At 31.7% G+C, this 16408-nt stretch overlaps 1 protein-coding gene across 4 annotated transcripts in view; it reads right to left on the reverse strand.

Moving 5' to 3' along the window:
• Nucleotides 1-11540, reverse strand: part of LOC113512138 (brain tumor protein) — a 588229-nt gene extending 576689 nt beyond the window's left edge. For all 4 annotated transcript variants that reach the window (XM_031909206.2, XM_052893752.1, XM_052893753.1 and 1 more), the window contains exon 1: nucleotides 11117-11540. The gene's annotated coding sequence lies outside the window, so the exon portion shown is untranslated. The remainder of the gene's footprint in view (nucleotides 1-11116) is intronic.
• Nucleotides 11541-16408: the final 4868 nt, after the last annotated feature.

Consider the following 16408-nt stretch of genomic DNA (forward strand, 5'->3'; position numbering starts at 1 on the left):
CGAACATAAGCATACACTCACAAACATACACTTACACACATAAACTCACACACACATCCATACTCATAATAAATTTGTAATTTTCTGTTTATCTGTATGTCTGTACGTTTATACACGCTTATTTTAGAAACGGCTTATGTGCGACTTTAACTAATACGGTGCGGTTTGTTCCACTTAACATTTAGTGTTTATTTTATTTCAATCGGTTCATAAATAAAAAAAAACATATACAATACAAAAGAATCCCATATACAATACTATAAAATAACCGATCAGTTTAATTGGCTGAAATTTTTTTTATCATATATTGATTTTCGATAATTCTGTCTACTCGTACAAAGCTAGACCGGATCACTAGTACATATATATAGTTAAAAAATGACATTTTGAAATAAAATAATTATTTCTTGCTTCGTTCTTCAAAGAACACGTTACACCGCCATCCGGGAAGGCTACCTAGAAACTCTTGACACTAAAAAAGGACATCCTCACCAAAGTAGTATTGAACAAAAATTAGAGGAGACGAGGATTTCCTCGCATGGCATAAATTCACCTTCACCCACGCTAACGATATACCACATACATAATTAAATGCCAGCCTTCCTTTACAACAAGTTACAGTTACAGTTGACTGAAGGTTATTTAGCAGTGAGTAGGGAAAATACTCATTAATTACGCACCGTTCGTATTTGGTCGGATTTGGTCAGATAAATGTATATAATTGCGTTCAATCGGCTTATCGTCCATTTTGTAAACAATTTTCCATTGAAGTGTGAATTAATGTATCGATTTTTTATATCAATGAAACACAATTGGTCAGGCGACTGGATAAAATTATTAACACTTTGTTTTGTCACATAAGTGGGCGTTATGATGTCACAATTAAACCGTCTGTTAAATTTCCCAAGTTTTTAACAGTTTATAGCCACCATATTATTTCATACTATTATCCTTTAACTGTCTCGTTAAAAACAGTAATAACACCGTTTTTTTTTTAAATATCAAGACAAGTAGTTTAATTTTTAAGCTTATATATATTTTTTATTATTTCAACCGTTAACTGACTACAGCTGAACATAAGCCTTCCTCATAAGGTGAGTTTTGTCAGCAGTTGCTACGCGAGTTGGCAACCGCGGTTAGGCTTTTAGATTTCTAAAAAGTTTTAAGAAGTACGCTGCTGCCCATCCCTTGACCATAAGTTCCCTAAGTCGTCTCATATGATACCCACGGAAAAGATAGAGATGGCCTATTCTACGCCGAGACACACAGCGAAATATATTTCAAAAACATTAATAACCCACATTGCCAAAGCAAGTAATTATTTGAGCATTTTAAAAAAATAATACGTCTTAACAAACACACTGGATTGGACTGGACTGGATTATATTTAATTTCATTTGAAATACTACCTAGTATATCTTTACAATACTATAGAATAAATAAAATACCTAACGCTGTACAAAACTGAGAATCAAATGAATTGAGCTGTAAATTCTGAAAGACCTAAATCCTAAATGGAATGTTTAATCATTTAAGAATGAGATTCAACGCTGTTATAACATCTCAACAAAGTAATAATTTATGAAGTAATTCTACAAACTTGATGAAAATCAATAAAGGTCATCCCGTAAATACGAGTATAGGTATGATGAAACATTTTTAATACACAGTTCTCTATTAGAAAATCCTTCTCTTAGGGATTTAAAGAGATAGATAGTATAGCAAATCAAAGTCGAGAAAACAGCCCAAATGTCAATAGAAAATTAATCATTACTTTACGCTGTACAGTTTTTTTTATACATCATTTATAAATTTAATTAAAATTCTGATCATGTGTCCTGACTAATTAATATTAGTACATTTTATTAATGTAAATTACTTTAATATATCATTAATTATACACAATATAATCGATAAATGTGAAAGATTTTTGTGTCAATTAAATGAAAACAAGAATTCTACAAAATGGGATTAAAGTAATCTTTCTACCTTTTCATTCTACAAATGACAAAGATTACTTTTAATCCATTCAACAAATACGTCCTAATTTATTTCATTCTAACATTATATAGTAACCTATAAAATCTAGACCTTTATTCTGAATTAAGTCTAGATCTTTACTGAGACATCCAAACTACCAAATTATAATTACAATAGAAGTAAACCAAGCCGTCGACTCTCTGACATGTTACAAAAAATAATGATTATAATTCGCACGGAATAGAAAGTGAATGTTGGATACATCGTATAGCTTTTGACCCGACATATTATGCTCTATCCGGAGCATGTTACGAAACATACTTATTACAAGTCATGCGCTTACTTTTTGCAAAATTACAAATGTGATTCTGATGCATTTGGATTCTGCAAAAGAAATCACTTATCTACGTTCTAATGACGATCTTAATGCACAAATCTTTGGGTAGATTTTGGTTTATCAGTAAAAGTTTTTTTTTTCCTACGGTTACTGGAAAAAACGTGCTAATGGCGTAGTACCGATACGGTCTAGTCATTGCTGATAATTCAGTAATGTGTTCCGTATACAGTTAATGCTTTGGAATATTCATTAAAGCCATTAAGGAAATGGGGTTGCTTTTACCTTGTAGGTCACTGGACCTTCGGTCCTTTGGAATCGTGAGAGTACCGTGATATCGTCACACTGCATTATGGTACGGTTTAGTTGAAATATTTTTTCCTTTAACGAAAAAAGACAACACTGTAAGGATTCGCAATTATGCAAATCTTAATTGCCTATTTTGTAAACATTTATTTAAAAAACCATTATTTACTTTTAGTAACTGAAAAGTATAAGTAAATAAATAAAATATTTTATACCAAATTTTTAAATGAATTAATTGACCGTATTACCTCTATAAATATATGTGTAAACAAACATGTTTTGTCTTTAAATAAATTAAATTTTATAATAGTATAGATGTGAAAGTTTGTAATTTTTTTTTTTTTTATAAAACTTAGAGTGGCAAACAAGCTGACGGCCCACCTGATGGAAAGTGGTAACCGTCGCCTATAGATATGAGCAGTACCATGGACGTAACAGAGTATACTGTTTCGCCCATGATATCCCCCATGCGTTGCCATTCCTGAGGACTCAGGTGTTATTCCTCTGTACCCAGTAAATTCACGCCATATCCCACCCTTCAAACCGAAACACAGCCATGCAAACACAACTGCTTCACGGTTGAAACACGAATGGGACAGAGGTACCCAAGCAATCGACTTTTGTACAAAGTCTCCCTCTGGTTTGTTGTTTGGATGTTTATTATTCAGATCTGCTTAAATGGCTAAACAAGGAAAAATTTTGAACACTAATAGGTTATGTTCTAACCTGTACGTCAGTATCCATAATTATAGACAGGATATCTTATATATGTATGTGGTCAAATAATAAAGTGAGTTAGAAAAGAGAGTAAAAGAAAGAATGTCTGAAGCACACTCTACGTTTATAAGAACAATACATCATATTATAACCCGCTTATTCATATGTGTCGTACTTTTAATGAATTTTCAGCTAAATGTCCTCAAATTGATATCTTTAACTCACGTCTAAACACCTTCAAAAGCATTTTACAATCAGCCATCAAGTCTCTTTGACATGTCCAAATCTTTATGTATTTTTATTATTTGCATGTACTTCACTGTTTTTTTACCAAATTCATATGCTTTCTTTATATAACTTTATAATTTAACATTGTTTGCCGACTGCTTTAACCATGCTGTGTGTACACCTGTCTGGGTCTCAATCTAGTTTAATCTATTATCTTTATATAAAGTCTATAATGTTATTGATTGTAACCTGTTGTGTATACCTTTAATAAAAACAAAAATGAAGGAAGATCAATTCCACCCTTTAAACGACATGTTTATCTTTTTAAACTAGATCTCTTTTGGGATAGGAAAAAGAGGAATATGAGGAAAAACAGAAATCACCTATCACCTTTCACTGGTACCCCGCCGATATCCCGATAGCGCAGGCGGGGCTACCATGCCATTTTCACCCATTATAAAAAATATCTTCAATGGGTCATAAATTAAATGACAGCAGTTATGACACCTGCATATTTTTTGCGTCTTGGGAAACAATTAGGTACTTTCTCTATCTTATAATAGATATTGCTTCAACTTGAAAGGTGCATGTTTATAATTAAAAAGTTAGATCATGTCAATACTTCCATAAAACAATAACAAACGTCATATACAAAATTTCATTGCCTTTAACTTTAAAATGAGCAGTATTATGTATTATTTCCTTACTATTATTATAAATGTGAAAGTGAGTTTGTTTGTTACCACTTAGCCTCTTAACTGCTCCACCAATCCTTATATAATTTTTTTAAATGACTGTACTTTCTAGAGACAAAAAAATGTCGTCATTGATGTAACTAAACTGTACGTCTTAATTGGTTTGTTTTGGAATCCTGCAATGAGGAGGAGGGCGTTGGTATTCGCAACACAGTTTCATACTTCAGCGAATATCATCGTTTTCAATAATATGGTAACCAATGTTTTAATTCCAAATAAAGAGATACTATTATTAATTTGGCATGCATCTATTATAGAGACGGAGAATGACGTAGGGTCCTATTTATGCCGATCAATCGATATATTCCGGTCACGCGGACGAAGCCACAAATAAATGCTAGTTAAATAACAAATACCAACTCGTACCCTTCAGATATGTAGGCTAAACGCGTTTCCAATTACGCTATCCATATAGGCATCATTTTCAATAACACCACCGATTAGACATCATCTATATAAATCACCTGTTATAAATAAAATTCTATGTAGTACATAATATAAGAATTTTTTTGAGAGAAGATTGACGTCATATGTTTTTTTATGCCACTGAGGTGGCAATCAAGCATACGACCCGCCTGATGGAAAATGGTAACCGTCGCCTATAGACATGAGCAGTATCATGGACATAACAGTGTATATGGTTTCGCCCATGTTACCCCTCATGCGTTGCCATTTCTGAGGAGTCACATGTTTTTCCTCTGTACCCTGTAAATTCATTGCCATATCCCACCTTTCAAACCGAAACACAGCCAAACAAACATAACTGCTTCACGGTAGAAACACGAATGGGACAGAGGTGCCCAAGCAAACGACTTTTGTACAAAGTTTCCCTCTGGTGTGAGATTTAAAAAACAAATATATTCAATTTTATATAATGTGTAATATTAGGGTGAAACGTTCAATGGATTAGGTGGGAAATAGTTAATGAAAATTGATTAAATTAAACAATGAATTAAATTAAACAAATATATTTAACTATACTAAGACATATATATACCACTTGATATGCAATATTATATGTCTATTTTTAATACGATATTCGACTGGCATTATAAGAAAAGAGAAAAAAGAAAGCAAATAAAACCATAAAAAGTTTGTTAACTATTATGTAATATAACAGAACAACAATACTATATCATTATGGTTTCAATCTGGAGCTTCTTCAGAAGTAATAAGATATTATACTAGCATAAAGTAAGTAATTATGTTGCCACAAACAGTAGAAACAGAATCACGTAGATACAGCAATACTAATGGCGTAAGGAACATTACGTTATTTGAACATACAAAATCCCTACCATGGATATCTCTAATCACTATAGGTTTAATCTAAATACTTAAACAAAGAGATATATATAATTCTGTATAAAATTTTAAATTAATTTAAATAATTACACAATTAAATTCTAAAACTTCAATTTTCAATCGACTTTAGTTTTTAAATTACTCCTTTAATTTTAATACAATTCTTTTAATTTAAAAACCAAGATTGTTTACAATTGATGAAGTTATTCCGTTATACGTGACATAAAAAAGCAGTCCAATTCAGAATTTCCTCTTTTTTAACGTTGGTTAAAAAATAAATATACCTATAATAATTTACCGCAATAAAATACATACAAAATATACACATCCACACCATTGCAAATAATAAACAGAAAAACATATTAGTCAGCTATAGTAATTATAAATATAATATAAATAACATTACGAATAATATTCTGTTAAATAATAACTACGTATCTATACTATAATAATACAGCTTGTTTTTTTTCTTTAGACTTAGGATAGTATATCCACTGCTGAACACAACCCGATCATTGGCACTTCGATTCCAGATATCTTCGGAGATAAATATTTTCCTACTGGATCTAATATTTTAGAATCTTAGACAAACCAGCTAAGGAAATTATTTCTTCTGAATTAACTTCAGTATGGTAAATATTGTATAATTTTAAATCCTATATAATTCAAGAGGTCGCCGGTAATTCTGCAAAGACCAATACAAATTGCCAGCTGTTTTTGTGCAGTCTTGCGGAACCCTTAAATCATTACTACCCAATCCATAAATCTGATAAGATTTACTCTTCTAAACTAATAATGCTGCTATTTATTGAACTAATATATAAGTTGTAGTTTGCTAGCTTTCCCATGTTGAAAACCTGGAGCTTTCAAAGCTTCTTTCGTCTGTAGAAATGAAAAGGTGAATAAGTTACAAAGAAAGTTATTTTTAAAAAAGTTCTTAATGTGAATACTCGTTGCAGCAACTTTTACGCAAATTATTTAAAAACATAAAAGGTATAGAAAAGTAACTAAAAAAAAATAAATGTGAAAGTAAATGAATCTTAAAGTGTAAATCACGTCGAAATCTTATTCAATGACTTAGAAGATGAGCAGATAAAAATCAACGATTTCTATATACTTACGTACTAAATTGAATCATTGGAATCACGCATATGCTATTACATACGAGCCACTCGCAATGATGTTATAATAAAAAAAAAATCTTTCGCTGCTCGCATATTGCATGACGTTGACTGTTACTCGGCTGAAGAAAGATAACTAATTTTGATAATCCTTGATTTTTGATAGTAAGGTGTTTAAAGCTGACAAGAAATGCATTGACTGCAGTAATCCCTGTCGTTGATTAAAACCATTAACTGAGTAACGCTCGTGTGTAAAGGGTTAATTTTAAATAATTGATATTTGTTAATGATTAGTTGCAAATCCAGTTGAAGTGAACAATTGCAAAACTAATCTGAACAAAACTAAAAGCTGTTATAAAGATGTAACAATTATATAATTATATGACCATGTGGTTCCGATATATCTCCTTCTTTTCCTGTGGGTGTCGTAAGATGAAACTAAAAGAATTTAATGGTATAGGGATAGGCAGAAGCGTTCCTCTCAAAACATCTCTAAAAGCCTAACTGCGGTTGCCAACCCACCTGCCTAGGGTAGCAACAACTGGCAAAACTCCCCTTATGGCGAATTCTTATATTAAGCAATGGAAAGTTAACAGCTGAAATGATTATAATATATATATATATATATATATCATAACAAGCTCACATAAAATTAATGGAAGGTCCAATTGATCAATTCGTTGTTTCATTGACAATCTCTTCAGTTTGTTTTGACTATGAGCCTGAGATTAGAAATGACGTATGCATTATAAATACAATTTCTACATCTATTGGAATTGTAATCACATATAAACAGATTATTGATTGTTTCAAAGCTATAGAAGCATTCCCGCTACCCAAGTCCTAATTAAACCCTGGGGTATAAGATATATTACGGAGAATAGCAAACAAGACTTACCAGACGACCCACCTGTTGGAAAGTGGTAACCGTAGAAATGAACAATACTATCAGTATCATATAAATAACGGAACGTATTGCTTCCTATTAACTTAAATATTCACACTTATTACCTTACCCTTCAGGCTTAAATAAAAGAACGCACAAAGCTGCTTCACTGCAGGAATAGATAAGATGGTATACCCATAAAGTTTTGGAAACAGATAAATGAGTACTAGTATCAAAATCTTTCAGGATATGGTAACTGCTAAGTATCAATTGAATCTTCTTGATGTAAAAAAATATCGACAAGACGGTAATTTCTTGTTGTAAACAAACTATTTACTTGCAATATTTGCTCATCACAAATATAAAAACTTTAAAGTTTTAAATTATACAAAAATTACTGTACCGAGGCATAACCAGAATACTGCTAAATTACTCGTTTACCTAAACATGACCAAAATATAAACAGTATTATGAAGTAATGTATGAAATTATGTTCTTTATTATAATGCCACAAAGTACAATTTGTTTAATATTTGATCACTGACACGCCATATGTCCATATGTAAATATTAATGTTGTAGAGCATCTTACATTAAATTCTAATAGGAACCTATTTGAATACACAGCTAGTCTTTTATAAGAAACAAATATTACAACTGTAGTCCTAGATGAAGAAATAAGGTTATTACTAAATACGTAATGGTGAACGTAACAAATTGTCCATATTTCAAGGATGAAATTTTTGTGATTCGATATCACAAAAACTACCATATCTCCATCTCTCAGATATTCTCTTTTACTGTAAAGCTGACCACAAATTAACATATACATTTTAGATCTTCATCGACTTTTTAAACCAAGAAAAAACTATCATGTAAGTAAAGTGGAACATATCTGGGGCATGACGTTTTTCTATTGCTTGTATATTACGATCTTCACTTAAAGAATAGTAGTACTTTTATATATGTATAATGTATAATATTTTATATCTAGTATTAGTATTAGCTATTACAGTATTTGCATCTCATTGTACTCGTATTTGGTTGTACTCATGTGGCAAAAGAAGCATACAAACACCTAGTGGTTACTACTTCATCTGCGTACTAGAAACATTGCGTACGCCTTACTGATCCTGTAATAAACTTTAAAGTTCTAATTGCATGCTAATCTATATTTATAGTAGGCAATAAACTTGAAAAAATCTCTCCAGTGAATTTATTCAGATATTTGAAACTTAAAATCTTTAAAAACAGATTTCTTTATGAATTGTACATTCCCTAGGGCACCATTTAACCTAAATCTGTTAGGTACTTATTTCTAACACAATAAATATTGCCGACGTATATTTTTCGTATGTGACTGAGGAGCTTCTAAACAAGCTAGAACGTTTACAAAATCTAGCAATTAGGTTCATCTTTGGTCTTCGTAAATACAATCACGTCTGTGTTTTTCGCAACCAGTTTAAAGAAGTTCCCTATCCGACAACGACGTGTTATTCACATCCTATCTTTCCTTTATAAGATACTTAATAATCCCAATTATCTATTGTATCCCCGCTCCCGGTTTAAATTATTATTATCACTAGTCCGCCCTAAACACTCCTGTCAGGTTCAGTCCAAGATGCTCGAACTTCCTTTGCGTAGGACATATTTTATGGGAAACTCTTTCTCATATCGAGTTGCCCAATTATGGAACAAATTCCCTTTTCACATACAAGAGAGTCCTACTATTAACTACCTACTTAAAAAAATATTTTCTTCCCACTGATTCTTAATCTTTATTTTTCTAAATTAACTGTCATATCTTAAAATAAATAAACTAAATTTCTAATGTAGCTAGTATATTCATTTATTTCAACATTTACTACATAAATATGGAGGTATTATATTTATGTTTTATTGTAATATATATTAATATTTCATTTAACTGTTTATTTATAACTTATATATTGATTAGTATTAATAGTTTTTCATATTCGGTGTATAAATAGTTGTTCATTTAGCTTGTTAGCGGGCAACTAAAGTGCTCGTGCTAAAGCTAAAGCTGCCCGCTAACGATATGCTTTCCAACTGTATAGGATTGACTGCAAAAAATCTGTTTCAGAAACAAGTCCACCCATGCTCGTGTTTATAATATGGCAATATATATATTTATATTGGTATTCATTATATCTCGAATATACTCTCTAATTTGTTAAAAAAATTTTAAAAATTTTTAGTATTTTATGAAAATAGAAAAAGATATTTCTGGGCAAAATTATCCTTAACATTTAGACATTTAAGAGTTAAGGCTCATAATTCCTCTAGCGTTTGAACTTCTGGCTCTGGATATATCTTCATGTGAGTGTTAAGGGAAACCCTGTATGTAAAGGACAATTGATTGGTAAAATTGTAAAAACGAGCATAAACTTTTATAAATGTCAAATAATATAACTAGTTGATCCATTAAAAATAATCTGTCTAATGATCAAGCAACAAACACTTATATAGAGAATAATCAGAGATCCCGATTCTGGTATATGTAAAAATTTCGATTAATTATTGCCTGATGAAACTAAACCTTAATACATCAACGTAAGATTTAGTTTGATCAAGTTTTGTGCAAATCCTAATCGTTGCATCCGGGAGAATTAAGGCTGAACAGATAATATAATATAATAAAAAAATCCTAAATCTGAATTGATTGAAATACTAAAATAAATATAAGAGAAATAAAAGTAATCTGTTTTACAAATAAGAGCTCCATGGAGTTTATTTGAAAGGTGCAAGTATCTTTAAAAAGGGCATAATAAGGATTCTTCAAGTTTATTAACCTACATTTAATCTATTCAGTATTTATTTCAAATGTTTGTGAAATAAAGAAAACCTTAGGCTATAAGAAACCAGGCAAGATGCAAAGTATTATACAACTGTCACGCCAAACCAAAATGACTTTACAAAACTTTGTAATATGAATTCGGTATTTCCAACACGGGACCTTATTAAAGTATCAGAAGGAACGTGCCTTATCACTGGACTGCAGGAGCCGTCATACCTATATGTAGCGGTTCAAAGCCGAACCGACTCAGTAATTAAATTATTATTATTAAACGATTATTAAGTTAAAACCTCAATAACAGGATAAAAGTTTTACTAATATACTTATTTACAGGTTGCAAGAATTGTTTTTAATGTTGCATTTATTAGTTTTGTTCATAGACATATTATTGCCATAACTACAATTTAAAATAAAGATGTAAATGAGAATTTTATCTGACATTCCTGAAACAGGACAAAGCCAGCTGTTTATCATCAACCACGGAAGCCAAATGTCATATTTATCATCATTTTTCCTGTTGAACTGTTCAACTCCATTAGCGAAACCATTATTCATTGAAATTAGATAAAACACATACAATAACAACCTACGACCTCAAACTGTGGACGAACTATTAAAGAAATTGAATAGTGGAACGCATTTCAAAATTTTATTCATGAATACTCACCTCAGACTCGGTGAGCGATCGATATTCCACGTGTTGACAACCACACCTCAGTTGTTGGTGTAGTCAAGTAAAAAATAAAACAACAAAACCAAAAAAACAAAACACCACGGTATGTCTCCACGTTTTTGGACAGTCTGAACTGTCATTGAACAACAAATTACACTGAATGTTAATGCGTTATTCCACAGAAAATTTTACACCCACCCGGCGTTTTGCGTTTTCCCGGTCAAAATAATGGAACTAAAAGGAAATAAAGGGAAAAAACAAAGACTGGGGAGGCTTCAACGATCTATTGTTGTTGCAAGATCTTACAATGGTTATTTCTAAGCTGTAAACACAAATGAGATGTTGAAATATCGGAATATAATGCAGCGTATTGTTATTTCTCGTACTGCTAGAGAGCTATACGACATCCGCCTCGATGGCGCGGCCAATACTGAGAGATTTGAGCGCAAAAAGCGACATATCCGACCAAGTAGCGTTGCCTAGAGTCAACGGGCGCTAAACGGAAAACGCAACTGGAAAATTACAGCTGTCTCCCTCGAACTTATTTAAACTGTTGTGCAGAGGTAGGCTTTCCTTTTTCCTTCGCGGCGGCGTTTCTTCTTGCGGTATTTAGTTGAACTAAACTGAGTCATCATGTCTCTACTCCTACTACTTGTATTCCCTATAATACTTCCCAGTAAGTGCCTGTTTAATAAATACGACGATGTTTGCGTACCTAATAATAATAAATACCATTAATAATGTGTTCCAAGTCTCTACCTTCTATATTCAGGGGTACAGATATTAATGAAGGATTTTAAACTTCAAGGCACTCCATATACACAAACCGCGATACAGGCTTAAATTTATCTAGTCTAGATTGTTGTTAAAGAGACAAATCATCATCTTCTTTTAATATAATTCCGCAACTAGGCTTCAAAGTTCTTGAAGGCTAATACCTCTGTAATTTCTTGATATGACCAAAACATTTTTTGCCTTTTTATATTATATAAATTCATTTCAATGAGCATCCAGTCGAATTACTCGTCCACACATAAAGCCTATACAAAACAATGTATAAATGTTAACTGAAAGATAAGATTTTTTAACAGCCATTTTATTATTATTATTTCAGCTATTAACTGTCCACTACTGGACATAAGCCTTTCCCATAAGAGGACTTTTGCCAGTAATTGTCACGCTTGGCAGGTGGATTGGTAACCGTAGTTAGGCTTTTAGAAATGTTTGAAGAGGGACGCTGCTGCCCATCTCTCGCTCTTCCTTAATCACTTCTTACGATACCCACGGGAAAGGATAGGGTGGCCCATTCTATGCCAGGGCACCCACGGCAATTACTTTGACAGACATTATTTTAAATTAAATTATATATTTTTATATGTAGATAGGTATACTTAAAAAGTTGAGCGTAGGAAGAAAGAATGAAATCAACTTGTAGTCCCTAGAGTCTAATATCTCGCGAAAAAGTCATTTAATAAAATATCCTTTCCTCTTTCTAATGACACCTGCATTTCTTTATTCGACGAAATTCAATAAAAACTGTTTTTTTTTTTAAAGTCGTTACTTAATTTACTCACCGAAGAGACTTTGTACAAAAGTCGTTTGCTTGGGTACCTCTATTTTATTTCTGTTTCTGACGTAAAGCAGTTGTGTTTGCATGGCTGTGATTCGGTGTGATGGATGGGATAAGACAATGAAATTACAGAGTAGAGAGGCATAACACCTGAGTCCTCAAGAATGGCAACACATGAAGAGTGTCACGAACGACACAGTATACTTTGTTATGTTCATGATGAGAGGTCACTTTCTATTAGCCGTCAGCTAGCTTGCTATTCTAAGTTATACAAAAAATATGTATGGGAATCTTAGACAAAAAGCTCTTATTTCTTTAATATGATTATGTACGCGTCAGTTCACTTACAAAGTGAAATCAAAATCATTAGCATCAAAGAAGTACTTTTTCTAACTTAATAAAGAAATTAAAAAAAACTTGTCAAAGAAACATACGTCGTAAGTTGTTAAAAAAATTTATGCCTTCTATACTAACTTAACTTTCTAAAGTCCGCCTCAATTTTTTTATCCTTTAAATTAGTTTAATAAATGGTAATAATAATCTATTTTCGACTTAATACAGTTTTACCAGTTCAACACACCGCGAAAGATTTAATCGTAGAAAATATAAATAATGCAAAATGTGTGATATCAAAAAATATGGGATTGCAAAACATTGACCACAAATCTGCTTAAATAAATGCCACAACTATTTAATATGTTAATTTTTTGTCCCTTTTTAAAAAATTTATATCGACTCCAATTAAATAGATATCAAATCCTTAATGAAACACTCAAAGAGTTAAAATAAACAAATTATACAATATTTTTGATAATTGATTTTAATTTGAAATTGTCGCATTTTTCCTTACGCTGAAAATTATAAATTTGCTTTTTTAGTGTATAAACAACATGAAATATATTTCTAAAAATTAGCCAACTAATCAACTAACAAAAAAATACTTATTCTAGAGAAATAACATATATTCCAGAAATATGTATAAAAATTATGCACATTGGGTTCTATACTAGTGAGGCAGCATATTAACCAACTTCAAAAAGAAAGAGTTTTTTCAATTTAGTTGTATTTTTTTATATTTCTTATCTCATAACTCTGTCAGTCCTAAACCAATTTGGATTTTTTTTACCTGTTAAGATAAACTTACAAAATAGTTCCATAGAAATTTTATCAAAATCGGTTCAGTAGGTAAATTTTGAGATCAAAATAACTGGTTTTGCCACAATTGAAGTTGTTTATTTATAATCTTTACATATGGTTCTTCTATTGTTTGATAGATCTGCAGTGAAACGCAATGTAATTTTATTGATCCAAATAAATGTGTGTTATTCTACAATTACCTTTATTTGGATGAAGTATTTTGTAGTGTCACATGTTTCTTGTTGTTTCTCACAGCACATATAAGGGCAAGTTCATGAAGTCTATGCAATTTATAACTATTTGGTATTTAGTATTTTGTGCGTAACAGTGAAATGTCATTGTGTGTGATAGTGTTTTTTCTTAATTGGTAATACGTTTTTCTTAATTGGTGATAACGGAAAGATAACTCCATCTGCGCTATCGATGTATAAAGGCAAGACAACAGAGTTATTATGGGCGAGATTAAGTAGGTCCTTTTTTAATGGGTGATAATGGAATGGTAACCCTGCCTGCGCTATCGGTATATAATGGCAGGGCACTAGTGAAAGATGATAGATGAGAATAAATGATGATAGGTCAGTTGGCCTATAATGACCAATTAAAACTCGTAAAGAGTTAATCAAGATGGTTTCCAGGGGGACCCGCGTGGAGGTCTATTGCTTGCTATAGACTCCTATTACTAACAATCCCTTTCCCCTCTGCCACAGTACAATATATTACGTCTACAATTTATCTATTTATTTTATAACGTAGAAAGTGAATGCCAGGTACTATTCTTAGTACGAATATATGATTTATACCTGCGGATAACGGAACTTAATCAAGGATAACGGAAATTTGTTGAACTTCGTTTGTCGTTTCCGACAATTGTTTTGACTTCATACGGAAGTCTTCTCTAGAATAAATACTATGCATATGTCGCAGTGTCATTTATTTAAATTAATGAAATTTTATTTAATTATCTATTTTCAAATGCAACTTATTACTCAAATTAATGCTAAAGATTTATTGTAACATCATTATTAATAAAATTATCATTCCATTGAACTTTGTTATTTAACGCCTTAATGTATTTGCTAGCAATATATATCCTGATGAAATAATTGCTTTAAAAAGAGATACTTTTCCTTCATAGACCGTTGATTACTAAAACTACTAAAACATCTAAAACAGAAAATCTTTTCGGAAAAATATTGTACAAATACCTTTTAACGCCAGAAAATATCAGATTTTCAAAAAGAAAATTTGAGAGTTTACTTGCAATATGTTATAATTATTACACCCATATCACTTACATTACATATGCCTTTAAATTACAGAACATAAAAGTGTAAAGTTAACATATTTGCTATACAAAACTAAACAGGCGTTATAAACCCAAAAAAGCTTGTAATGCATACAATCATAATGATTTCCAACGCATGGACGGTATCATGGGCGAAACAGTATACTCTGTTATGGCCATAGTACTGCTCATATCTATAGACGACGATTACCACTTTCCATCAGGTGGGCCGTCAGCTTGTTTGTCATTCTAAGTTGCATAAAAAAATGTTGATTCGATAATTTCACGAAATTAGAGTTTCATAGATCATCATAAAATAAATTTATAATAATTTTGATTTAAAACTTATTACAAATTTAGTCAATATTGGTTCTTAGAATAAATATTTCTGTGTTGTATCAAATTGAAATTTTAATTTTTTTCATAGGTAGATAGAGAAATGGCCTCTCAGAATTGGCCCCATTATGTACTCTCAGATATGGCTATGCGCATACTTAAAAGCTACACTCGCATCCTGGGGTGGGCATCAGACGGTTCTGGGGTGAGTACGGCCTACCCGGCTCCCCCTTAAATACCCTTATGTACATTAGAAGGTAAATTTAATTCTTGGAACCTTGTAATTGGAATTTTCGTTTATCGATACATGAAGTGAAAAAATGTTTGAATTTTTTTAAATCGGTCCAATGCTTTTGACATTTATCTGCCTTACAATTTTAAATACATTAATTAAAATAAAAAATGCACTTACTAAAATAACTAAAATTTTTGCTGGTAAATAGTACCTATTTACCTGCTTCTTTATTGCCGACGTTTCAACGTAGATTGCTCCACTTCGTGGTCAATCCACGTTGAAACTGGACCGGACTGAAGTGAGCAGCGTCTTCGTCTAGCAGTCTGCACAGTCTCTTCAGGCACCCTCACACTGTCAATATTATTATCTTGATCCTCCCTACAAACTGCACTACGTTCCAACCAATTATCACGTGTTTTTAGTGTATTAATTAGTAGGTCTCATACTGTTGACAGCTTTTTAACAATTTCAATTGCTTCATGGGGATAATAATAACGATATCCGAGGATAATAGTAACACTCGGTTGATAAAACCTTCAGGTCATGCAGCTCAAATCATTGATTAGTAGAGCTTTTTAATAAATATTCTGCGATCATCGATTTATTTAAAATATGTGTATACAATACGGAAGTTTAAAATGAAATATTTCTTTCCAACCGTTATAATAAATATCTTATTTTCCTATCTCAAGGGCGACGGTGTACACGTATCATAACATTATC

The sequence above is a fragment of the Galleria mellonella genome, unplaced genomic scaffold, assembly GCF_026898425.1.
Source record: "Galleria mellonella isolate WM207_F2 unplaced genomic scaffold, CSIRO_AGI_GalMel_v1 utg184, whole genome shotgun sequence".
Classification (NCBI taxonomy): domain Eukaryota; kingdom Metazoa; phylum Arthropoda; class Insecta; order Lepidoptera; family Pyralidae; genus Galleria; species Galleria mellonella.